This window comes from Dermacentor silvarum, chromosome 5 (genome assembly GCF_013339745.2).
Source record: "Dermacentor silvarum isolate Dsil-2018 chromosome 5, BIME_Dsil_1.4, whole genome shotgun sequence".
In the NCBI taxonomy this organism is placed as follows: Eukaryota; Metazoa; Arthropoda; class Arachnida; order Ixodida; family Ixodidae; genus Dermacentor; species Dermacentor silvarum.
The window spans coordinates 174,289,405-174,315,596 of NC_051158.1; the positions used below are offsets into that span (position 1 = coordinate 174,289,405).

At 49.5% G+C, this 26,192-nt stretch overlaps 1 protein-coding gene across 1 annotated transcript in view; it reads right to left on the minus strand.

Annotated features, from left to right (window-relative positions):
* LOC125945234 (uncharacterized) overlaps nucleotides 1-26,192 on the minus strand; it is a 137,876-nt gene that overhangs the window by 61,791 nt on the left and 49,893 nt on the right. The window lies entirely within an intron of this gene.

Consider the following 26,192-nt stretch of genomic DNA (forward strand, 5'->3'; position numbering starts at 1 on the left):
TCCAGGTCGATCAGTTTGGCTTGCTGTGATTTGAGTGTCTTTTCCATTTTGCCTACAGTTGCAACCAAGTCAGCAGCTGCGCTCGTATTTGTTTTTACGTGTTCTTCCAACTGAGTGAAACGCTTCTCAAAACTAACGAGAGCTTTTTCCGTAGTTTCAAGGCGCGTCTTCAAGGCCGATATATCATTTCTTATTGCCTGTTGTCCATCCATCAATGATTTAAACATTTCTTCAACAGTTGGCCCAGGGTTTTCCTCGACGTCGCCACACATCATCAATTTGCAAGAACAAAAACAATCATAAGCTATACTTATACAAACTTTGGGGCACGGCAGAACCACTAAAAATCTATTATCACTACGTAACGAACAGTTGTGACCAACCTGTACGAAGAAAACGCATCGCATGGTGAATGACCTGCGCCAAGCGCTTTCGCCGTGCCCACTGAAAATCCTCGGGTCTGGTAGAGACTTTATAAAGGCAGAGGCTGGTGACGTCACGAATCCATGGCTTGGGCGAAGGGGCGGGTCCGGGATGACGCCGTGTATCCGAGCTTCATCGCTGATGTCGCTTGATGTTGAAACCGGCGTTAGCGTGGCCGTTGGCGAAGCCTCGCGCGCTGTCAGCAACAGAGCCTGTACGAAGAAAACGCATCGCATGGTGAATGACCTGCGCCAAGCGCTTTCGCCGTGCCCACTGAAAATCCTCGGGTCTGGTAGAGACTTTATAAAGGCAGAGGCTGGTGACGTCACGAATCCATGGCTTGGGCGAAGGGGCGGGTCCGGGATGACGCCGTGTATCCGAGCTTCATCGCTGATGTCGCTTGATGTTGAAACCGGCGTTAGCGTGGCCGTTGGCGAAGCCTCGCGCGCTGTCAGCAACAGAGCCTGTACGAAGAAAACGCATCGCATGGTGAATGACCTGCGCCAAGCGCTTTCGCCGTGCCCACTGAAAATCCTCGGGTCTGGTAGAGACTTTATAAAGGCAGAGGCTGGTGACGTCACGAATCCATGGCTTGGGCGAAGGGGCGGGTCCGGGATGACGCCGTGTATCCGAGCTTCATCGCTGATGTCGCTTGATGTTGAAACCGGCGTTAGCGTGGCCGTTGGCGAAGCCTCGCGCGCTGTCAGCAACAGAGCCTGTACGAAGAAAACGCATCGCATGGTGAATGACCTGCGCCAAGCGCTTTCGCCGTGCCCACTGAAAATCCTCGGGTCTGGTAGAGACTTTATAAAGGCAGAGGCTGGTGACGTCACGAATCCATGGCTTGGGCGAAGGGGCGGGTCCGGGATGACGCCGTGTATCCGAGCTTCATCGCTGATGTCGCTTGATGTTGAAACCGGCGTTAGCGTGGCCGTTGGCGAAGCCTCGCGCGCTGTCAGCAACAGAGCCTGTACGAAGAAAACGCATCGCATGGTGAATGACCTGCGCCAAGCGCTTTCGCCGTGCCCACTCAATCATCAGAATCATCATCCCATATTCACCATGCCGTCGTCGTTATACCTCCTTCGCCGTCCTATCGAGGTCATTCGTGCATCATTCTATCTGATTTGTGGTGTCATCATTCAATCGTGATCATGCTGCAGATGTCATGCCGTTGTCGTCAGTGTTTCGCTGCCATAAAGTGGTCATGCATTTATTCTCATGCCGTAGTTTCGATGCCATGAGGCCTATCTGTCGTCAACACTCCAGTTTTGCCATCCGATGCCCAATCCGCCGTCAGTGTCACTGCATTGTCTTCATTCAGACGTCGTCATGCCACCATCGCCAGGCTCTTGTCCCATCATCTTGATTATTTCCGAAACCCTTAAAAAGCTCTCTGTGGTCGGAATATTTGCCGTTTACCGCTTTAATTGTGCTGCCAAGGACATTGTTTTCGTCCCTGAGTTGGTGCTTGTGTCATTAGCCCGTGCACGCTGCTTATCTGAAGCTGGAACGCGGCTTGTTGTAAGTGTTTAACCGCTTGATTGCCTCACGTGTAGCTGGCGATTTCGAAACAGTCTTTTTATCGTAAGTGCAGTCTGTACTGCTATACATGTGATGAGGGGCTCACTGCACTACGTTCGTATTGGCCATGATGAGAAGTGTTGGTTCTTTGCGGATCGCACCAAGCTTACTATTCAAACTGCTCGTTGGCAAACAGGATAGGCTGGCGTTAAAAATGTTGACAGGGGGACATTCTCCAGTAGAAATGCAAATAACAGTACCGTGGAGACGGCTTGTGTCTCCGGTCTGTTGCCGTGCGCAGAGCGTCTTTCACGAATGCGGCTATTCTGAAGGCACTTAGGTGACTGGTGATACGACCAATATTATTGCGAATGCAATTATATGGACACACCAGAAGCATTTCTGCCGTCGCAGTCGTCCTTGCTGTTGCCGTCGTTGTCGCCTTGAATTTCCGTATAAAGTTCAAGGGCGATAAAATCGTCACCGCGCACCATATGCTGTATGTGCGAGTGAAAGCGTGCAAGGATGAGCCGATGATCGCGGCTCATGTCACACACGCAAGGGAGGGAATCCGGAAGGAAGCGCGCCGTATTCCAGTTGCGCGCAACACTCCGGAGGGTGGGTAGAGAGGGGGGGAGGCGTGGGTGGCCCCAGCACCTGCGCGTGCCCGCCGGGGCCGCGAGGCTCCGGGGGGAGTGTAGGGAGGGGGCCACGTTCGATGCCGCGTGCGCCCGCCCGAGCAGCTGTATCTCGAAAGCCATCTCCGGCGGGGATAGAGTCCGCCCTGCGCTGTGTTTTCGCGGTTTAGTTCGTGTTGACGCGAGCGACAGCATGAAGGTCAATTCGCTTGCTGCTGCCTCCGCTCTTACTCCCTCCAGCATTTTGACTGCGAATCTCCGCGGTCATCCAGTGAGACGCATTCATGTTTGCTTGTGCGCACGTGACACCATGCTGGTTAATTCAGTTAGTATACGGATGCTTACAAGTTTACACGGCCGATCAAATTGCTATCCTTACTGCTATCAATAAGCGCCTGTGCACCACCTATCATAAATCCCGTTTCACTGACTGCACCGCAACGTTATCTATCAGATATCGCTGAGCTATGGCTAAGTTTATATTGGACAAACATGACAGTGTTCCAATGATAGAGCTCGTCAGCACAACAATAACGAGAAGAACGGCTATGGAAGTCATTTAGCGAGGCATTGCAAAAAGTTTCTACACACTCCTATTTTTAAACAGACCAAATTCATAGGCAAATAAACAACTAAGAAGGAAAGAGAAATATTAGATGCATATAACATTCGAAAGGAAGGAGACAAATGTGTAAGCTTTCCCCGTCTGGCTTTGTCGGAGAAAGAAATAGCTTTTATGCATGATAAATCATGATGTTGCTGATTTTGCTGATGTTTATGTGATTGGTGTTCGCATGCTTATGGTGGAAAAAGTATAAATGGCTGATGAATTTCAAGTAAACTTCCAGTTGGCAGTCAGCGCTCGTCTGTGGTATTTGTTTCTTCGTGTTTTTATTCGCGTTGTTCAAACCTCAGTTCTACCATCCTTGCTAATTTCCTAATATCCTACTAATTTCCTATCGCCATCGATGCTTCGCCTATTGGGTGAAATTGCGACATTTTTCAATCAGAAATACAATTATTCACATCGACCATTTACTGCAGTACAAAAGCAAATTAATTACTACTGACACCATTCCTTCACTTCTGGGTTTAATTTTTCACAAATTTATTGTCTAGCGCAGGCCTTCAGGCATTGCTAACATTTAGTAAACGTAGCTTTTCAAAATGTTCGTCCATCGTCTTTTCTTCATTCTGTGTTAAGGGAGTGTCAGCGACAGTGAAAACTCTCTCAATTGACACATTGGATGGAATGGCGGCGTTGTAGCGCACGAAGATTCCGCGCACCACCTCCTCTTCTTAAGGTGGTCACGTGCTACTCCTTTAGAACCGCCGCGCATAATTGTTTGATTGCGTTCTTCAGATTGCTTTTAGGTATTTTTTCAAGCGAAGCTAGTATTGCCTCACAAGTGGCGGTGGTAGTGGCGATGTCACGCTAAAACCCTGTCGAAAACCTGTCGAAAAATCGCGTCTCGTTCACTTGCTATATAACAACATTGGCATGGAAGGGTACGAATGTATGACTAACGTGACTGATAGTCATGACATCAATAACATCACTTGCTCGTCAGTTACGCCACGATTAACGATAACAAATAAGGTGCGGCGCATACGCACATTGGGTATGTGGTTATGAGTCAGGGACGAGAAAGAAAGAAAGAACGGAAGAAAGCAAGGAAGGAGGGAAGGAAGGAAGAAAGAAAGAAGGATAGAAGGAAAGAAATCAATCACGTGTGGCTCATACCGGGGCCGCAGATTTCAGCTCCGCTGATTTACGGCGTGCATCGGCGCTGAACGTGACACGCGCGAGCAACCAGGGTCGTTTGGTGTGCCGCGAGGAGGGAAAGGGATGGAAAGGGGGTTAACCCGCACTCCGGCGGGCTTTCCCCGCTTCAGAGGGGAAGGCCACGTCGATGGGAAGGCCGCGTTGTGAACGGGTGGGGAAGGCCACGCGTGGTGCGTTCCGCCGAGAAGGAGGCTGAGTTTGAGCAACGGCACCGCGAACTCGCTCGGGTAAGGGCTCATCGATTCTAGCGTGAGGGCTTCCGAAGCCCAGGCGATACGTCAGCGGAGAGCCGCAGACCACGAGTTGCGGGAGTGCGATGTTGAGGACAAACGTCATTGAAGAGCCGCCGACCCTGAGTTTAGGGCAAACGAAGCGGAACGCCTGCGACAGCGTCGTCTTGCCCTCCGGGAATCCGACAATGGTGCTGAACGCCTCGTAACTACAGGAAAGTAGTAGGTCAGGTACACACATGACAAGCTTCTCTTACCCACATTTTCTCGACAGGGGAAGGGCTGGTGATCTTTTCATTGATTGACTCTAAATTATGGCTGATTGATATTGATACGCTTGTGTTCACTTACACCAAGTGGCACTGACAGTCAACTATTAAGTGAAATAACACGATTTCATTCTTAGATGCTTAACTATTTTTGGTTAGTAAATTACGGCCTGTCGCACCACCTATTTCCACACCTTAGTTAGTCACAGCGCTTCCCCCACAAAGACTGTATTGACCCGCCGGAGTGGCACAGTCAGCTAAGGCGTTGCGCTGATGAGCACGAGGTCGCGGGATCGAATCCTGGCCGCGGCGGCCGCATTTCGATGGAGGCGAAGTGCAAAAACACCCGTGTGCTTGCGTTGTAATGCACGTTAAAGAACCCCAGGTGGGCAAAATTAATCCGTAGCCCACCACTACGGCGAGCCTCATAATCAGAACTGGTTCTGGCAAGTAAAACCCCAAGAAGAAGAGCACAAAGACTGTATTGAATGTTATTAAGCCAAGTGCTGTCGTCACGTGATCATAGTGTCGTAATCGACACAACGTTGTTATAGCTGTGATAATGTAGTTGTCTCGGTCATTGTGAAGTTAACCATACAGATACTTTACGAAGCATATGATACCGCTGCGAGATGAAAGTTGACCTTTCTTCCGACCCTGTTATTGTGCATTTCTACCGAACTCACAAACGTGTCGCACAAATCATATAACGTGTCAGTACACGTTATAAAGAACCCTAGGTAGTCAAAAATAATCCGGAGCCTTCCACTATGGAGTGCCTCATAATCATAATTTGTTTTGGAGCGTAAAAACCCAGAAAGGAAGAAGAGGAGAAACTGATTCCCTTGTATATAATAAGTACCCGAATTCTGTGCCCCATTCAACAATTACTACACGCTTCCCATGGTACCGCATCCTTGAAAAATGCAGTTATATTTCCAGTCACCAAATCCCGGTTATCCCGAAAAAGCATTGTTAAGAACATAATTTTCAGGCAAATCAAAACTTTCAAGCAGAAAAATTATAATCCAAGTGAGTGTAGCACGAAGCTACAAGGAAACACATACGGTCTCTCAGAAACAAAGCTTCGCACTTGAATAAAAAAAGCTGGAGGCGACCATAATACTTGACTTAGGTGTCTGGTAGTGGCCCTGGCACCTCGGCGTTGCGGTGGCCTGGTGTATTGTTTGGGCTAACTTTGTGTTTTCCTTGTGTTAACATTGTGTTACTAAAGTGAAGTACGACACAGGCACAGAAAATGGTGGTGAATTCTTGATGGAAACGGTGCAAACTACACTACACTAGGCCCGGCGTCCTCGTCGTCTACTTTCATGGCGAATGGAACGGGTGGGAAACCAAACTCGGAGGAGCGTGCGAACGGATCTGGCGGGAAACCACCACCCACATGGAGCCAAAGCTGTACTTTTGCGGTCGGTGTATCTAAAGTGTACGATTGTGTGCTTTGGTGTGCGGCAATAAGATTTTCCTTAATTGTTTTGAATTATTCATGACAGTTACCTAACTCAAGTTGTAACTAAACTTATGCTCTGATGTCATATATATCGTCAAAATTAGGTAGAACTATCGATTTCATAGAGTTTTTATTTTTAATGATTTATTTTGAATTTAGAAACATTTTTAACACGAAAGTGTTTCATGCCGGGTTTGAAGACTGACTTCCTGCAATGGATGTAACGGTCCTGACGTCGGCTCTGGCGCCGTCATCTAGGAGCGGTGAAGCGAAATACTTCCTCGTGACACTAACGAGCGACGACAGAGGGCGCTTCGGTAGTCAAAGCGCAGCGGAGGCTCCAACGCGGTGTAGCCAGAAATAAAGAACCAAGAGTAGCCTCGTGCATAGAGTTTCATGAAATAATTATACAATAAATAATAATAGAAGAAGTAAATATTATTATAATTGTCCGATGACAGGATTTGAACAAAGGACCTCTAGCAGAGAAGCCTAATATTGAAACCATTAGGCCACGGACGCATGCATCGACAAGCGACATAAAACGCCCTTATTAAATTTATCGTGGCAAGCCAGTGCATTGCAACGCTTGGCGAGTTTCGACTTGGCCAACTTGACAAGCTGAACCACTGCAATTAGTAACGTTTGTACGGTGGCTAGATGGGTAGGTGTGCCGTCCGCTGGGCACGAAGAGTAGTTCAGAGCATCTCCGCATCATGACGACAAAATTTGCGTCTGCTGCTGCGGCCGTTTAGCAGTGGAACTTCGGCGCACTTATCCGTGTACTTAAAGTGGAAGCCATCTTTAAGTGACATCAGAGGCAGCTATAAATTTTATCAATGCATGTCAGGTATTTGAATGGCGAAAGTATCGTATTTGAGTGGTCCGTCACCTACCTTTTCCCAATATCGAGAGGTAAAATATGTAACCTGTGTTGACAATTCTAAAGATCTTTCACGTAAGTCTATTAATAAGGACACTAATTGTGAATCAGAGTAATCGCTTTGTGTAAGTTCTAAGGCGAGAGAGACGAAAATTCGTATTTCGCGACAGAATATATACAGGAGCCCTATAGGGGCGTTTGGAGGCGTCATTCGCGCACGAAGTGTGTTTTGTCGAGACCGCGTCGGGGATTGTTTCTGTTTTACTGAACGTAGAATGCCGTCGAATAAATATTAAGAGTGAAACTTATGTTAGTATGTTATTGTATTAAACCAGTGTTTCCATTGTAATTTCTTTGTTGTATGTTATTGCACGAGGTAGGTACACGAGAGCAACAAAATTATATGTAATGTGCAGACTAGCTGTTGGTTATAGAATGTAAAAAATATTTAAGCCTCTGGATCATCACATACGTAATGAATCACTCATGCTTCGAGCACACACACGCACCAACAACACAACGAAAAAAGATATGACAGCAAACAAGGTTTAGGAAGTATAGCACTGCATTGCTGAGGTCATAAGACATGTCGTAATTTCATCTGCTTTTTCTTTTCCTGTGTGCGTCCAGACGTGAAATTCCTGCTCTTTACAAGAAAGTGAATGCGCATTATGTAATAAAATTAGATAATTTTATTTGTAAGTTCAAATTTGTATTGCTCACAGCCTACCATTCCTGGAGGCGTCTGCAGGATGTAGGATGAAAAATCTGCTAGGCTCTCATGCCTCAGCTCATTTGCACTGAAAGAGAGCGTGAACGTATTTTGTAGGGACGTCACTATGTTCTTCAGACTATTGGAAGGAAGCGTCAGCCCACCCATGTTCACGTAACTGTCAGTGATGACTCTGGAGAAAGGGGTTGTCCTATTGGCGTAGACAAAGCAGTAAAACATTCGTACACATTGCCTTTACCACGAAATTCCTGGCCACATAGCCGGCCACATAGAAGTTAAGCCTGGCATCACTTTTTTCTGTTGCTATGCAGCTGTGGTCAATTTCACAGGCACTGAGCACCTCGTGTGCTGCTTGTAAGTTCCCAATGTCTATGAGGTCGTCGACGTGCTTCTGTTCCTTTGTCACTTGCTCCTTGAGGTCGCTTACACTAAGGAGGCTGCTCAAGAAGCCAGAAGACACGTTTCCAGAAGCAGAGCTCTTGACCAAATTCATGAATTCCCGTGTGTTAATCGACAGGATAAAAACTGCACGGGAGTTGGACGGTCGTTTGTGCCAGACATCTGTCGCAAGATTCCAAGCAACTGTTCTAAAGTATCTTGGCTCAGTCTGGACGTCATGATGTACCTGAAGTCAAGCTTAGTGGTAGCATACTGCAAGAGGGAAAGTGTGCTGGACAGCGTAACACGTAGACCCTCCGCTGTGCTCGCCGATATGAAGCCACTGTTCTCAGCGGAATGCTCCCACTCATACAAGTACTCGAGAAACTCGGCAAGTCGGTCAGCTTTTTTGAGCTGTCACAAAGGGCGTCTGTAGGAGACCACGATGTCATGATCTCAATCACGTCTTTCATCAGTCTTACAAAAGCGCCAGTCGCGTTGATGGAACCGTGCCTCTACTCAATTCGTTCTTTGTACATGAAAAGACTTCGCCTCGACAGAAAAGATGCGAAATGCGTAGCTGACTCCCATCAATGTTTTCTTGAGTGCATGGTTACAACAGACGGATTACAACAAGCGCTGCTTTCATTGGCAAGTGATTCGGTCGAAGTCTGTCGAAGTTCAGGCGCTTTATTTTTTTCTCGTATTTTGCCGGCCGACATCCCGTCGAAGTCTTGCTTCTTCTCTTTGCGGAATAGGTATTCAATAGGTAAGTAGGCGTGCCAGGCAGTATTGATGGAACAGCGTCGCTTCTTAGCCGCGGATATGCCCTCGGGATCTATACAACCTGCCTGCCTATCACATGAGCGTAGTGACGCTCAATGAACTGGTGCTCAAAATGGCGCTCGCACACTTCCGAATGCGGTTGAAGTTATTTGTCAGCGCGGTGAAGTGCACGTTCCCATTTTTTGAACAGTTCTTAGTCACGCGGCGTCGCAGAGAGCCCTTGGCTATACCTAGACACGTCAAATCGTCGTCTTCTGATTTGGTGCCAATATTGGTTGCGCTGTAACATAACCACTGCCTGTAAAGGTGCCGTCTCGGCGCCAGTTATAATGGAGGTGAACTCGCGGCAAAGTAAGGCTTCAGCTGAGACACATGCACAATGTCAGTGGGTACAGGCGAGTCCAGCGGAGCGATCTCGTAGTTAACATCGCCAAGCTGCCGCAATATCGTGTAGGGCACTGTGTAGCGCGGCAGCAGCTTTTCAGACAAGTCGATGGGGCGACATGGCGTCCATAGGAGGACAACGGAGCCAGGGCAAAATGTGACGTCCCCGTGTCGGCTGTCGTAACGGATCTTTTGCGCGGCCTGAGACTCGGTGAGCCGGGAGCCGGCAATCTGGCACGTCGTGTGAGCCCAGGTGAAGACGTCTTGAGCATATAAAGTGGGAGTGCTCGTCGAGCAAGGAAGCAGTGTGTCAAAGGGCAAAGTAGGGTGGCGGCCGAACAGGCGGTAAAAGGGTGAAAAGCCAGCAGTCGAGTGACGGGACGAATTGTAACCGAAAGTCACGAAGGGTAACGCGTTGTCGCAATCCCTGTGGTGGTCAGAAACGTACAAAGACAGGATTTCTATCAACGTGCGATTGAGCCTCTCCGTGAGTCCGTTTCTCCGCGGGTAGTATGCGGTGGAAGGCTTGTGCTCGGCAGAGCAGGAATGAAGTAAGCCTTCAACAACGCGGGACAAGGAGGTGGGGCCGCGATCAGTTAGGCGATCATCGTCCATCATGCCACGGGGTGCGCCGTGATGGAGGATGACTCCATGTCAAAGGAAATGCACCACCTCAATTGCACAGCTTGTGGGCAAAGCTCGCGTGATCGCGTAACGGGTCGCGTAGTCAGTCGCGACAACGACCCACTTATTTCCAGATTTCAACGTCGGAAAAGGCCAGAGAAGATCAATACCGATGCGAAAGAAAGGTTCTGAGTGCACGTTGATGGGGTGAGGGCGTCCAGCGGGCGGCACAGCAGGTTTTTTTCGGCGTTGGCAGAGTGTACAGGCTGCAACGTAGCGACGCATGGAGTGGTACAGGCCTGGCCAGTAGCAGCGTACGCGGTCGTAAGTACGAGAAAAACCGAGGTGCCCTGCAGTAGGTGCGGCATGCAACTGCTCAAGAATTGATGTCCGTAGATGGCGTCGCACAACGAGTAAAAAAGCTGGTGCTTCACGGTGTCAGCTGCGACGAGATAGAACATTATCGCCGAGTACGAACATGCGCAAAGTGGGCTCGAATGTCCAGAATTGAGAAGATCGATGAGAACACGTGGTAGTCATCGTGCCGTTGTTCAGTACGGATGTCACGCAGATGTGAAATGGCCAGGACGCAAGCGTCAGTGTCATGCGCATCATGTTAAGGGTGGTCGACAGGATGACGGGAGAGGCAGTCGACATGCTTGTGCAAGCGGCCTGACTTGTACAAGACAACAAATGAATATTCTTGGAGCCGTAGCTCCCATCTACCCAATCGTCTAGTGGGGTCTTTAAGTGACGACGGCCAGCACAAGTCGTGGTTATCGGTAACCACAGAAAATGTGTGGCCGTGCAAGTAAGGGCGGAATTTAACTACTGCCCAAACTAACGCTGGGTCCTCCCGTTCAGTAAGGGGAAAGTCTCTCTTGGCGGGTGGGAGGAGACGGCTGGCGTATGCAATTACGCGCTATTCATTACGCCGCAATTGAACGAGTGTAACCCCAATGCCATGGCCACTGCCATCCGTGTGAACTTCAGTGGCGACAGATGGATCATAATGAGCCAACAATAGGGAGCCGTTAGCAAGCGTATGAGTGAGGAGAAGGGTTTGGTTTGTGCAGAGACCCACGTGAATGCAACGCCCTCCTTAATTAAGTCGATGAGTGGGCGAGCCGTGTCGGCGAAATTCTTGATGAAACGATGAGATAGGAGCATAGTCCAACAACGCTTCTTATGTCTTCGGTAGAAGACGGCACAGGAAAGTTCTGGACAGCGATAATCTTGATTGAATGAATAAACTTTTATTTACGTTGTTAAGAAAGGGGAGGGGCTGGGGGTGAGAGAGAGAGAGGTATCTATGCTCCAGTCCCACCACCTTATATGGCCAGACGTGGTAGGCCTCCACTACATCCTCAGCCCACCTCAGGACTCGGTCTTGAAGGTGGCATTGAAGCTGCGCAGGGCAGTCTCGCACAGCTCCTCGCTACTAATTAATGGTTTGAGGGTGTGGGGGGGGGTGAGATTTGATGGGAAATTGGCAGATGATATGGGAGAGATCTGCTGTATGGACATGGCAGAAGTGAAACTTGGGTGCCGGGTATGTGACGGGAAAGAATAAGTGCAAAGTGCGCGGGGTAATAAAAGTCCGTGTTTGTAGTTGGCGCCACAATATTTCTTTCTGGTGCGTGCTAGGCACAGAGAGAGGTGTATACGTTAGGCGTTGGTGTTTGTAATATGTGCATATTTCATAGAATGTGATGAATGTGTCTTTATTGGTGTATTGTTGGGAGTCATGGGGTTCTAGAGTAAGGCCCACATTTGTGGCCACTAGGTCCGTGAATCCTCGAACAGCGGCATGAGCCATTTCGTTGCCTGGTAGTCCTTGATGCGCTGGAGTCCAGGCGAGAGCGATGTAGTTTTCTGGTGGGTGAGCGACAAGGAGAGAGTGTGCGAAGTTGTTAATGTAGCCGCTACTGAAGTACCGGATAGCAGTCTTCGAGTCACTGATGATGACGTGGCAATCAGGTAGCCCCGATTCGAGTGCAATGGCGGCATCTTTCGCGTAGCCCGCCGAGGTGATCTAGACTGATGCTGAACGAACCATGTTGCCCTGGTTGCCTACGATCGCTAGAGCATAACGATGTTAGTGGTGTAGGCTGCGGCGTCCACATAGTAGACTCCTTCTGCCTGTCCATAGCTGCGCTATAGCGTCTTGGCTCGAGCTTTCCGGCATTTAACGTGAAACTCGGGGTGCATGTTTCTGGGTAGGGGTTGTATGTGGTGTAGGCCGTGTATGTTCGGATGAAGTTGATGTCGCTTGATCTCGTTGAATGGTGGAGCGTAGTAAAGTTGTCTCAGTATCTCACGTCCAGTGTCAGTGGTGATGAGTCTGTGGTATTGCGATGATAGATGTGCTTCAATTATTTCTTGAAACGTAGTAGTTGTGGCTGTCGCCATCACCCTTTGTGTGGATGCTCTAATCGGAACATCAAGAGCGACTTTGTACATCTTGCGCATCAAGCAATTTACAGTATCCGCTTGCTTCCTAGAGAGAGAGAGAGAGATATGGTAGTGCGTAACTGATCTTACTTAGGACAATAGCGTGGATGAGAGGGATTAGCTTATTCTCTCGAAGCCCTCCGTGTTTATTGGACATCCTTCCTATGAAGTGTAGCGTATTATCTACTCTTTGTAATGCTTGCAAAGTACGCTGATTTGCTCGGTTGCGTTGAAGGTGTAGTCCTAGCACCCTTATGCACGAATCTGGCCTGGGTCGGGTTGATCGCCACTGGCACTGACGCGATGGCCAAGAACGGTTTTTTAACGACGTCCAAAGTGGCACTTGGATGAGTTCAATTGCAGGCTGGCACGTCGAGAAACAGCAAGAATAGCCGACAGGCCGATAGCCGATGCTTCATAAAAGTTGGTCAAGGGACTATCACATCGTCTAGCTAACAGATACATGTAGACCATGTATAGGCGCGTAGTAAGGAGTCCATTATTACTTAGAAGGTAGCCGGTGCATTACAAAGGGCGAACGGCATAAACTTGAATAGATAGAGGCCGTCAGGTGTTACGAAGGCAGTTTTCTCACGGTCCATGTTATCTACCGAAATTTGTCAATAGCCTGATTGAATGTCTGTGGACGAGAAGTACTTGGCTCCGTGCAAGCAGTCCAAAGCGTCATCAATACGAGGCAAGGGTAGACATCCTTGCGCGTGATTTTGTTGAGATGCCGGTAATCGACACAAAAGCGCCTACTGCCATCCTTCTTCTTGACAAGGGCAACGGGGGACGCCCACGGACTGGAAAATGGCTCGGTAACGCCTTTTGGCAACATCTAATCGACTTCTTGCTGTATCACTTGTCGTTCAGCATGTGAAATACGGTACGGACGACGGCGTATCGGATCGACGTCTACAGTGTAAATACGATTTGTGAATGCCGATGTGTGGGCCAAAGGGCGGCTGTCAAGGTAAAATATGTCGCGGTAAGTTTCCAAGAGACAGCGGATGTCAAGAGCTTGCGTAGGAAGGAGGTCCGGTGCAATCATCTTACTAAGTTCATCTGTGACTAGAGTCGGTGAATCAGAGGTTCCTGTAGAGGCGGCGGAATTTCGGCGCTAAGCGCCCATATCTCGCAAACGTTGATTGGCAAGGTATCGCCCAAAGACATGCCTCTGGGAACAATTGAGTAGAGGGAGCGAAGTCTGATTGCCTGTAACAGTGAGCATGGTATGGGGAATGGCCAAATTCCTTTCAAGCAGTATGTCCATGGTGGGACAGCAAGCAGACGCTGTTAGGAACATATGGAAACATTAGGGTGATGTACGTAGTGGCTTCGGGGGACCGGTGATAGGGACGATAGCTGACGAGCTGGTGGCGATGAGGGCTGGTGGCGTCGGAATGACGATGAGGGACTGTTCCAAGTGGCATGAGTGTCATTTTTTGGCTGTTGGGCGTCAAATGCAGGCTGGTAACGACGCGGGCTCTGTTCGGGGTGATTATAACTGTTGAATGGCGGTCGCTGAGGGGAGGAGACAGTACGATTGTTACAATGGCGAGCAGCGTGACAGATTAACACCCCAAAGCCACTGAAATTGGTTCTGACGTGCGTACTACGCGAAGGAAACACTAAAGGATGATGATAGAAGTCATAGTCATGACGATGACTGAGCAAAAATGACAATGACTCAGCGAAAAAATATTAACTCAAAAACACTGAAATGGGTTCGGACGTGGCTACCAACCGAGTGAAGGAAACACTAAAGGATGGTGGTAGAAGCCATAGTCATGAGCATGACTCTGCATAAACGTCAATGACTCAGCGAAAATAGCTGGCAGATCCCACGTCCAGTGGGATCAAAGTGTGCTGTAATAAAAACTGTGCTGCCAAGCCTGTTTAACTAAAATGTAGACGTGTCATATACTGCTCTCAGACACGCTATGTGTCTGGCTGCTGAGGCCAAATTTGTTTTTTAATGTGAATTAGTTTCACGTCACCAAGGGTTGTGTGGAACGTGGTCTGCCGGCTGGTGTTTCGCCATTTTGATTCCCACATCTGTAAGGAAGAAGAAGTGCCGGTTAGCCAGGTGCATCTCCGGTGTATGAAATACGACGAAGAAGTGCCGGTCAGCCAGGCGCATCACCAGCGTTTTTACGCACGGGGCTTGTCCTGACTGCTCGCAGGGTTGAGTTCGACCTCTCAATCCTGTCAATAAACACCTTGACATTTGTTGGAGGTGCTGGGTACGACTCCATCAACGCTGGAACTTCCAAGCCGAACCCTTCAATTATCTCAGCCCATGCCGGACGATCCAGCCCAGTCTTCTCGAACCATGCCTGACGATCCAGCCCAAGAAGCTGCAGTCAGGGCACCAACTGTCATCTGTCCTGGCGTGCAGCGTCAGCGGGATCCTGCGATTTTTGCGGGTACCGGTGATCAGGACGTCGAGGACTGGCTCGCCTCGTACGACAGAGTTAGCAGGCACAACCACTGGGATGATAGGGAATAGCTCAACAACGTAATTTTCTACTTGGGCCACGTTGCGCACTTGTGGTATCGTAACCACGAATCCGACATCTCGACATGGTCGGCGTTCAAGACCAACTTCACGGAAATCTTTGGTCATCCTGCTGGCCGAACTTCAGGCCGAACAACGCCTGCGCGGACGCGCCCAGCAACCAGGTGAGAATTTCACCAGCTATATCGAAGACGTCGTTAATCTGTGCAACAGAGTCGACGCAACGATGCCAGACGCCGATAAGATCCGGCATATCCTCAAGGGAATTGAGGACGACGCCTTCTAGATGTTGGTCGCCCGGAACCCGACCACAGTGTCTGTCGTCATTGCGCTGTGTCAAAGTTACGACGAACTTCGAAGGCAGCGAGATGTCACACGACACCCGCCCTCAGAATTCGCCCCTGTCTCAGGTCTGACGCTAGGTGTTGACGAGTCGCCTCTAATGCACCAGATAAAGGAGTTCGTGCGAGAAGAAGTTGCTCGGCAGCTTTCCCTGGTGCCCTTTACGAACGCGCAACCACACTCCCCACTGACACGGGGGTTACAGACCGTCATCAAGGAGCAAGTCGCTGAGTGCCTGCCAGCTGCTATTCCACTGCCTACAGTCGCGGCGCCCTTGACATACGCTGACGTCACTGCAAGGCCGCCCTTCGCTCCACTTTCACATCTCCAAGCTGTTGCGCGACCGCCCCCGATTCCCTTCTCGCCGCCTGCACCACAGCTACCACGCCAGCCAAATCCTTGGCGCACAGCCGACAACCGCCCAATTTGCTACCATTGTGGTATTCCGGGACACGTTGCCCGCTTTTGTCGACGCCTTATGCAGCCTACTTATGATTACCGCCGACCCATGAACACTTACGCCCCTCGACAGCTACAATCCCCTGTGCCGCCAGATGAAACCCCTGTTCCCTACACTACTCGTCGTTCGCCATCCCCACGCCGCCGTTCCATCTCAACGATGAGACGCCGGCCAAGCCCTCTGCCTCAGGGAAACTAAGTGTCGCAGTTCCCGAAGCGAGAACTGCGTCCCCTTCGCTTTACCCAAGGCCTCGAAATCACCCTGCAACGTAATTGAGGTATACGTCGAAGGGATTCCAACATTCGCACTGGTCGATACGGGCGCAGCAATCTCGGTGTTACACGCAGGACTTTGCCGACGGATAGGAAAAGTAACGACGTCGCTTTCCGGACTGTATTTGAGTACTGCGAGCGCACAGCCTGTCGAACCTTTGGGAGCCTGCACTGCTCGTGTTGTAATCGCGGAATCTCTTCATGTCATTGAGTTCGTTGTCTTGCCGTCCTGCTCCCACGATGTCATTCAAGGTTGGGATTTCCTTTCGTTTAACAATGCCCTCATTGACTGCGCCCGCGCCGAGGTGGAGTTGTCGTTTCCTTCCGCTGCAGCCATGGACCAAGATCCTGTGACACCTACAAAAATGATTGTGGCCGAAGTTACCGATATCCCTCCTCAGTCCGCCGCCGTCGTCTCTGTGTCTTGCGTATCTGCACGTGACGCAACCGTCTTATTCACGCCATGTGACTTGTTCGCCCGTCGCCGTTCCCTTCCGCTGCCCTTTGCCGTCATCGCCATCAGTGCTGGCCGTGGTATGATGTGTGTGTGCAATGTGTCTTTCCTGCCGGTTACTTTGCATTGCGGAGAGTGCCTCGGTTACGCTCAAATTGTGGATTCTTCAATGCTCTTCGATGCTCCCGACACCGCGCATTCGACATCCCTCGCTGCGCTCGACAATGCGACTCGACCGCCGTTGAAGTGCTTCCAACCGTCAATCTCCGGTGATTTGCCAACCACACAACGCGCGCAACTTGTCAGCCTGCTACGCGAATTTGCCGCCTCCTTCGACTGCCATCAACATTCTCTCGGCCGCACCACCACAGTGTCGCACAGCATCGACACCGGTTCGCACGCCCCACTCCGGCAGCGTCCTTACCGTGTCTCAGCTTCTGAACGCCGCGTCATCGACGAACAAGTGCGCGATATGCTTCGGCGTGGCGTGATTCAGCCGTCCCATAGCCCGTGGGCATCGCCTATTGTCCTCGTAAAAAAGAAAGATGGTTCTATTTGCTTCTGCGTTGATTACAGCCGTCTTAACAAAATTACGCGCAATGACGTATATCGCCTACCGCGCATAGACGATGCTCTTGACTGTTTGCAAGGTGCTGAGTTCTTTTCCTCTTTGGACTTGCGGTCTGGATATTGGCAAGTCCCCATGGCAGAGGCTGACCGCTCCAAAACCGCCTTCGTTACACCGGACGGATTATACGAATTTAATGTCATGTCATTCGGCCTATGTAATGCGCCCGCTACGTTCGAGCGTATGATGGACAGTATCTTGCGCAGTCTCAAGTGGCACACGTGTTTGTGCTACCTAGATGATGTCGTTGTCTTCTCACCTGATTTCTCGACTCACCTCCAACGACTAAGAGAGGCATTAAGCTGTCTGACTAAGGCTGGCCTGCAACTTAACATCAAAAAAGGCTTCTTTGCTGCTCGTAAGCTTACCATCTTAGGCCACGTCGTATCCAAAGAAGGCGTGCTTCCGGATCCTGCAAAACTCCGTGCAGTTGCCGAGTTCCCCAAGCCCACTAATCTGAAGACACTACGCAGTTTCGTCGGCATCTGCTCCTATTTTCGCCGCTTTGTGAAGAACTTCGCCATGATCATCGCCTCTTTGACTCAACTGCTGGCTGGAGACAACGCCCTATCCCCCTGGTCGAAAGCATGCGATGACGCGTTCACGACCCTTCGCCATCTGCTCACCTCTCCTCCTATTCTGCGGCTTTTTGACCCCGATGCCCCAACTGAAGTGCATACAGATGCTAGTGGAGTCGGCCTTGGGGCGGTGCTTGCCCAACGCAAAAGTGGTCTTGGAATACGTCGTTGCTTATGCTAGCCGCACGCTGACAAAGTCGGAGCTAAACTACTCTGTTACAGAAAAGGAGTGTTTAGCGATACTGTGGGCCCTTACGAAATTTCGACCTTATTTATACAGCCGCCAATTTGATGTAGTAACGGACCACCATGCGCTGTGCTGGCTCTCCTCATTGTGAGACCCCTATGGCCGCCTCGCACGCTGGGCACTCGGTTTGCAAGAGTACGACATCCGGGTTGTGTACCGCTCTGGACGCAAGCTCACCGATGCCGACGCTCTCTCCCGCTCGCCAATATCACCTGACCCTGATCCTGACAGTCTTTGCCCACTCAACTTTGTCCTCTCAGCACTTGCCATCGATGACATGCGCTCTGAGCAGAGCAAAGACCCGTGGATTTCTTCGCTTTTGGAGTTTTTCTCTGATCCTACCACTGTTACGGCGTCTAGGACTCTACGGCGGCAGGCGCATCACTTTGTTATTCGCGACCAACTTCTATACCGTAGCAATTATCTCCCCGAGGGTCGGCAATGGCTCCTAGTAATACCGCGTCATCTTCGGGCTGACTTATGCCCATCATTTCACACTGATCCTCAATGTGCACACGGTGGCGTGCTAAAGACCTACACCCGCCTTAGGCTCCGGTATTACTGGCCTGGCATGTACAAGTTCGTTCGGAAGTACGTCCGCTGCTGCCTCGACTGCCAGCGCCGAAAGTCGGCCCCTACTTCCACTGCCGCACCCTTGCAGCCGCTTCCTTGCCCATCCCGTCCTTTTGATCGGGTCGGAATCGACCTTTACGGCCCGCTTCCTTGTACTGGTGCTGGCAACCGCTGGATTATCGTTGCAGTGGATCATCTCACACGCTATGCTGAAACCGCTCCACTTCCATCTGCAACTGCCCAAGATGTTGCATCCTTCATACTGCGGCGTTTTGTTCTTCGTCACGGAGCCCCTCGGGAACTTTTCAGTGATCGAGGCCGCGCATTTCTATCTGAAGTCGTGCCGTCGCTTCTGAAGGAGTGTCACATCATCCACAGGACCACTAGCGCATACCATCCACAGACGAACGGGCTGACGGAGCGTTTCAACCGTACCCTTGGCGACATGCTCGCCATGTACGTCGCGTCCGACCATTCCAACTGGGACGCTGTGCTTCCGTTCGTCACGTTCGCCTATAATACTGTCACTCAAGCTACCACTGGTTTTTCTCCGTTTTTCTTACTGTACGGCCGTGAACGTTCCTGCACCATCGATACCGTGCTACCCTACCAGCCTGATTCATCGGAATGTGTTCCTGTGTCTCAAGCTGCGCAGCATGCTGAAGAATGCAGACAACTCGCCCGTTGTCTTACCACCGCAGATCAGACACATCAGAAGCTCCGTCATGGTGGCTCTGTTCCCCCAAGCTTCCCTTCCGATTCGTTGGTTTGGCTGTGTGTTCCACCTGTAGCTCCCGGCCTTTCTTCTAAGCTGCTCCCAAGATGTCATGGACCTTACCGTGTAATTGCACAAACTTCCCCCGTGAATTATGTTGTCGAGCCTGTGTCACCGTCCTCTGATCAGCGCTATCGCGGTCGCGAAACGGTTCACGTAGATCGGCTCAAGCCCTTCTACGATCCCTCTATGTTACGGTATGCTTAGATCGCCAGGATGGCGTCTTTTTCTCCGGAGGACAAATGTAAGGAAGAAGAAGTGCCGGTTAGCCAGGTGCATCTCCGGTGTATGAAATACGACGAAGAAGTGCCGATCAGTCAGGTGCATCACCAGCGTTTTTACGCACGGGGATTGTACTAACTGCTCGCAGGGAGTTCGACCTCTCAATCCTGTCAATAAGCACCTTGACACATCCTATATTTGGCGGAAAATTTTACCCGGCCGGCATAGCTGCATAGGGTACTTGCACAGCTGGCGGCGACAAGTACCATTACAAAAGTTTTTCCCCACCCTAAAACAGCACTTGCATGTAGGCTCCCTAGTGAAAGCGCGCGTCCCTCGCCCTTGCGCGCTTTCACGCGCACATACAGGATACAGCCAATTTTTCTACTGCCGGACGCGACCATCTAAGAGTAAGCCCTTAGCAGCTTTGCTGTAATAATGGTAGCCCTTTCTCTGACCTGTTGCTGCATTGAAACGTGCAGCAGCAAGGCGTTTCCACGGAGAACGAAGCTCAGATTCCTACGGAAAGACAGCAATCCCAAAGAAACACACGTTCGATGCGGCAGGGCGACCATAGCTGGGAAGGCGCATGGCGGGCGCGAGGAATCAGAAGCGAGCGAAAGCGAGTTTCGCGCTGTTTTCGTGACGTCAGGGTATTGAGCGCCGCAGCTACAGTGTACTAAAATGTTTTGCATTTGCTCAAGCGGAGGCGCATCCTATTGCGCGTCGCCTACCCGCTTTGGAAGAAAGTAGCGGTGGTGCTGTCGTTGGGCCCGCGCTTGAAGCATAGAGTAACATACGGATTACAAGATTACAGTCTAAAAGAGGCTGAGCTACGCAGTTTCATGCCGCCCGCTAGAGGGCAATACAACACTCCCTGTCTCCAAGGGAACGCGCGTGCTACTACTGTAGTAACTTTTCTAGTGCACTATACGTCTACTTGTCTATGTGAATGTAGACGTAGACGTTATCAACGAGATCAGCCGGCCGTAAGCGGTGGATGATAAGACTAGTATAGAATAAAGCATACGCATTGCTATAAAATACCGGCCATGGTGTGATAAGGCAAGGCGACGCTATAAAAGATGTGCAATAACGTCTCCATCGTCTTCGCTGGGTTCGTCTGCCTGAACATCTGTCTGCTTGGCTGCTGCTTGGTAAGAACGCCTTCATTACGTTTTTTCCCTTCATTACTTTCCAAATTGCTTATGTATTTGTCACTTCAGCCATAAGTTCACATTTGTCACATTGTGCTGTTCGGCGCAGAGAGCTTTTTGTGTTCTTCACTTCGCGCATGGTGTTCGTGGATTCTTCACATTATGTAAGACACAGCAATTTGGAATGCTGCCCAGCACGTTTGCAAGAAAATCGTTTCCTGGCGCGAGAAAGTGAGTGGGCACACGCCGGTATGCGTATGTGAATTCAATGCACGTGTGTGCAATTGTGTGAAAGAATGCAAACGTTATGCTTAGGATCGTTATTCGTGGCGTGCACAGATTGCTTGAAGCCTTTGTTACAAGCGCAATTAGGGAGAACTTGCGAATTGAGAAGAATGTTTGTAAGCTGTGGCTACGACGTATTCTGAATAAACACTCCTGCCTTAGTAGCGCATGCATGGCACCGAAGGTTGCTTTTTTTTCTACCTGCGACAATTGCACGTGACGCTTTTCGCGAAAGGGCGATCTGAAGTGCGTAGGTGAAAATTTGTGCGAAGGCGGGAGAGAAGACATAACCAATACTTTTTTTCAGGTCATGCCACCACAGTCAAGTACTACGGGAATTACTGCTGTGTTGCGAGGTGCATAAACAACGGCAGGACCTGCAGGGAGAGAACGTGGTTGGCTGACAACTGCGTTGTTTTCCTCTTTAATGCCAATGCTGTAGTTGTAGTTTATTGCCAATGCTGTTCTGTAGCTGTACTGTTCTGTGGGGTTTTCACGATATCGCCTGTTTATTCATTTTCTGAAATTTATTCTCAACATATGACAGCTCTATTGGCATGTGTTGTATTGTGCAGTACACCAATCTCTTTGTGCTTGCGTTCATCGAATGTTGCGAAAAAAGCCGGCAGATCCCACACCCCGTGGGAATCGATGTTATCCGAGGCAGAGGGCGGATGGCCTACCAAGTTAACGAAACGACCATGAGAGCACGAAGACGTAGGTGGCTCTTTCATGACCTACATGACACGCATGTCATGACATTCATGTCATGAGTCCTCAGGAGTCCCTTTAGCTACAGCTAAGAGACCTTAAGCCGAAAGCTTTAGTCATTCTCATGACTACGGTTTGTACCATCGTCCTTCACTTAGTGGCCACGTCCGAACCCATTCCAGTGGTTTTTGAGTGTTAATATTTTTTCGCTGAGTCATTGTCATTTATGCTGAGTCATGATCATGACTATTACTTCTACCAGCATCCTGTAGTGTTTCCTTCACTTAGTACCCACGTCCGAAACCATTTAAGTTGTTTTTGAGTGTTTCGCTGGGTCATTGTCATGACCTACATGACACGCATGTTATGTTATTCATGTCATGACATATCATTTATGTTCGTCATATACTCTTGTCATAGTATATCAATTTTGGTACATACGAAGTTAACGAAACGACCACAAGAGCACAAAGTCGTAGGCGGCTACATAGATAGATACGGTCATAGTAGCAAATGTTCCCCAAGAAATGCTTCACATCAAAAACTGAGAATACGATTTGAAAATAAAGTTTGGTGTATTCGAACACTTGTCATGGTTTTTTTTAATATCTTCATAAACACACAGGGTCATCGTGTGCTTGCTGCTCTGGTGGTACAGCTTACACGAAGCTACTCAATGTATACAAGCAACGCGTTAAATAATCAAAATATAGCCTCCGAGACGAGCACTCGCACAAAAGCAATCTTGGAGGCCGTGTAATTTTGTAATCGCCTGAAGATAGCCTTCGAGATTGGGTTTCCTGCGGTCCCAATCTCTAAGTCTGTCTAGATTCCACACACCAGCTAGGTGCACTGCGAACCCAAATCAGTAGTAGTACTGGTGGAAAAAAAGCAGGGAAAAGATCGATGCGACCTGATCTCTTAAAATCGTAGGTAGCGGTACAAGGCAAATTTTTGAAAAAGAAAAAGAATAGTGAGAGGTATACAAAAATGCTAGATAAAGAACATGTATAGTGTACCTGATTAAATCAAGCAGGCTAGGTGACTATGTCACCGCCCCGTTTCAAAGGGGATGCCAATAAATATCATCATCATCATCAGCCGCAGGGGCCTATGAAAATGTCCTCTCTTATCCTTGTATATGTTACTCTATGCTTAAATCGAGTGTGCACCGCTTCTGCGTCTGCACGTTGTTTTTCGATGTCGTCGTCGCGGAACGTCGCCTCTTTCGCGCCTTTTCCTGCGTCAGTGTTTACGATGTCGCCCAAGCGGCAGTTAAACCTCTGTTACGCGCCAGGCTGCGCAACTGGCTATGCAAGAACAGCCCAGGCGCGCCAGTTATTACTTTTTAAGGCTCCAAAAGATGAACAACACAGGCTTGTTTGGCAGCAAAATCTCCACAGCCTTGACAAGCCGCTGGACCCTGATTGTGCTGTTTGAGAACTACATTTCAAGCCGCATTTTATTTTGAGGCATTATTTGCACATAATCAATGGAACTGAAGTTAATTATAATTCCGAGGGAGACCCCAACGCTTGCTCCTAACGCTTGCTCCACTTTTATATTAAAGGTTTAAACAAGTCTCACCCGCCGTGGTTCCTCAGTGGTTAGGTGTTGGGCTGGTGAGCACGAGATCGCGGGATGGAATCCCTGCCACGGCGGCCGCATTTCGATGGGGGGCGAAATGCAGAATATACCTGTGTACTTGGATTTAGGTGCACGTTAAAAAACTCCAGGTGGTCCAAAATTAATCCGGAGTCCCCCACTACGGCATGCCTCATAATCAGATGGTGGTTTTGGCAAGTAAAACCCCATATATTATGATTATTATTATCATTATTATTAAACAAGTTGCGTGATGCAGCGCGGAGAAAGTCGCACCAACATTTGAAGCTTAATTAGTCTTCTTCTTCTTTCTGGGGTGTTACGTGCCAAAACCATTTCTGATTATGAGGCACGCCGTAGTGGAGGGCTCCGGATTAATTTTGACCATCTGGAGTTCTTTAACGTGCAATACATTAAAGAACCCCAGGTGGTCAAAATTAATCCGCAGCCCCCGCTTATCAGGGTAACTATACCAAGCCGTTGGACAGTGGTCGACTGAAAAGTGAGCATATTGTGTAAATAAAAGTGCATTGAAGTGTTATATCACAACTTTGTTATTTATTGTTCATAACTCTACCAGCGAATACACGGAAAGCGCCTCGAACGGCCGGTCGCGCGGCAATTTTGCATGTGTTCGCGGGCTTCTATCACGCTCGAAAAAACACTTTTATGTAGCATGTATTGAGCAACAGAAACCTGTATCGGTAGTTTTTCATGTTGCTCTTCAATTTTCTCATTAACACTTTTCATCAAATTGTAATATTTGGGAAGTTGAATAATTAAGACTAATTATGTAATTAGGCGGAATGCAAAAGATATAATCTGGGTATCTCCAAGCGACGGCAAAGAACATTACATTGGTTCTGTCCAGCTACGTGGCATTTCCATATTTTAAAAATTTGGTTCATGATAGTTCGGGCACCCTGCATATTGCAGTAGGCTATCCAGCTCAGCCGCTCGCGAAAATCGCAGTAAGCGTTCGCAAACACTCATTTTACGTTTTAGACTATCGTAGAAAAAATAGTGTGGATAATAAGCCTGGCAAACTGCAACGAATACCACTGCGAAATGTGAAGTATTGCGGATACCAGACGATTCCACGACTGCAAAACGCGCAAGCGACAGTATTTGAATCTTTCTATATGCATAACGAAGCTTCAAAAAATAAAAACTGGAACCAAAAACTTTGTCCCTTGCCCGTCTTCGTGGCGGTAAACTTCTCCCGCCAAGAACGCCGGACGAAGTTTCGGTTGTTCTAAGAGCGCGACGGCCCGAAAGCTGACGCGCTTTCAAGTGCGGTCGACTACAGCGCTGCCACATCTTCCCCTCGAGGCCCTCTTTTGCGGAGGCGGTCGCGCCACTAGCAGATATTCTAGTTGAGTAGACCGCAGCCATTGAGCGTGGCGGATACGCTGGCTCTGCGAATGAGGGGGAGAAAAAGAGGGGGTGGACGGCTCCGGCGAGGTCGTTGCGGCGTGGGTCAAACAGCGCCGCTACATTTCAACATCAATAGGATTTAGGTACTCTCCCCCACGACCGTAAAGCAGGCACGAACGCTAGCCAACGGGGGAGAGTGGGAAAGGGTGATCGGAAAAGGTGGTGAATGGTTGGATCGGCCGCATCTGGCTGGCATTGAAAAAACAGAGGAGGCTCTGGCCGAAGCCACTCGCCAGCAGGACGGCGCTCGCCAACAGGTCGCCGCGCGCCAAGCAAACCTGCAGGACCACCGCCGGCCCGCAAATCGCTTGCCTTACGCTACAGCGCACCGTGAGTTCACGAAGCAAACATGCAGCAGCTTCTGTGTAGACACGTTTCACTTTCGTGTTCTACCGATTCCAATGAAAGAGGGATCAGGCATAATTTTTGAATTCAGCGCGAACCCGGAGTAGGTGGTCAACCGGAAGTCACTGCTCAAGAAACAGTGTGTCACTCGCGCTCGTGCCACTAAATAACCATCTTATTCTGGGGGATGCAATCATGGAACCGATGTCTTACAGGGATAGTCGCTGTCGCATCTCAACTAAATAGGATCCTAGTAAATGGTCGAGCGAGGGCGAATTATTGACAATTATATTGCGATAGCAATTACCTGGACACTCCAGGCGCATTACCGCCGTCGGTGTCGGCGTGAGGTTCCATGAGGTTCCGTATAAATCAAAGGGCGGTAAAATCATCACCACGCGCCATATGCTGCATGTGCGAGTGAAATCGTGCCAGGGTGAGCCGGCGATCGCGGCTCAATCTCTCGCACGCAAGGGAGGAAAGTGGGAAGGAAGCGCGCCGTCAACCGTTGCGTGCAACGCTCCGGGGAGTACTAGTCCAGGCTGCCCGGGCGGCCGCGCGCGCCTGCCCTGGCTGCTCTACCTTGAAAGCCACTGTCGTACGCCGTGTTTTCGCGGCTTAGTTCGTGTTGATGCGAGGCGGAGCACGAATGTTAATTCGCTAACTGCTGCGCCCATACTTCTTAACTCTAGCGTTCTGACATCGAGTTTCTGCGGTCATCGAGCGAAATGTATTCATGTTTGCTTGTGCGCGCGTGGCACAATGGTTGTTCATTTAGCTAGTGTTCCTACGTTTACAAGATTGGCCGACAAACGTACTATCCCTACTTCGTACGGCTGCCCACTAATTTGCTATCGCAATAGACGCTTCGCCTTTTCGGCGATACTGTGACTTTTTTCCTTTCATGCACTTTCCTCCACTTTCAGAGCTTCCGCAAAACTGCTTTACCGTAAAAGTAGGCCATAGCTTTCGTATTGTTTTTCTGCTTGTTTGA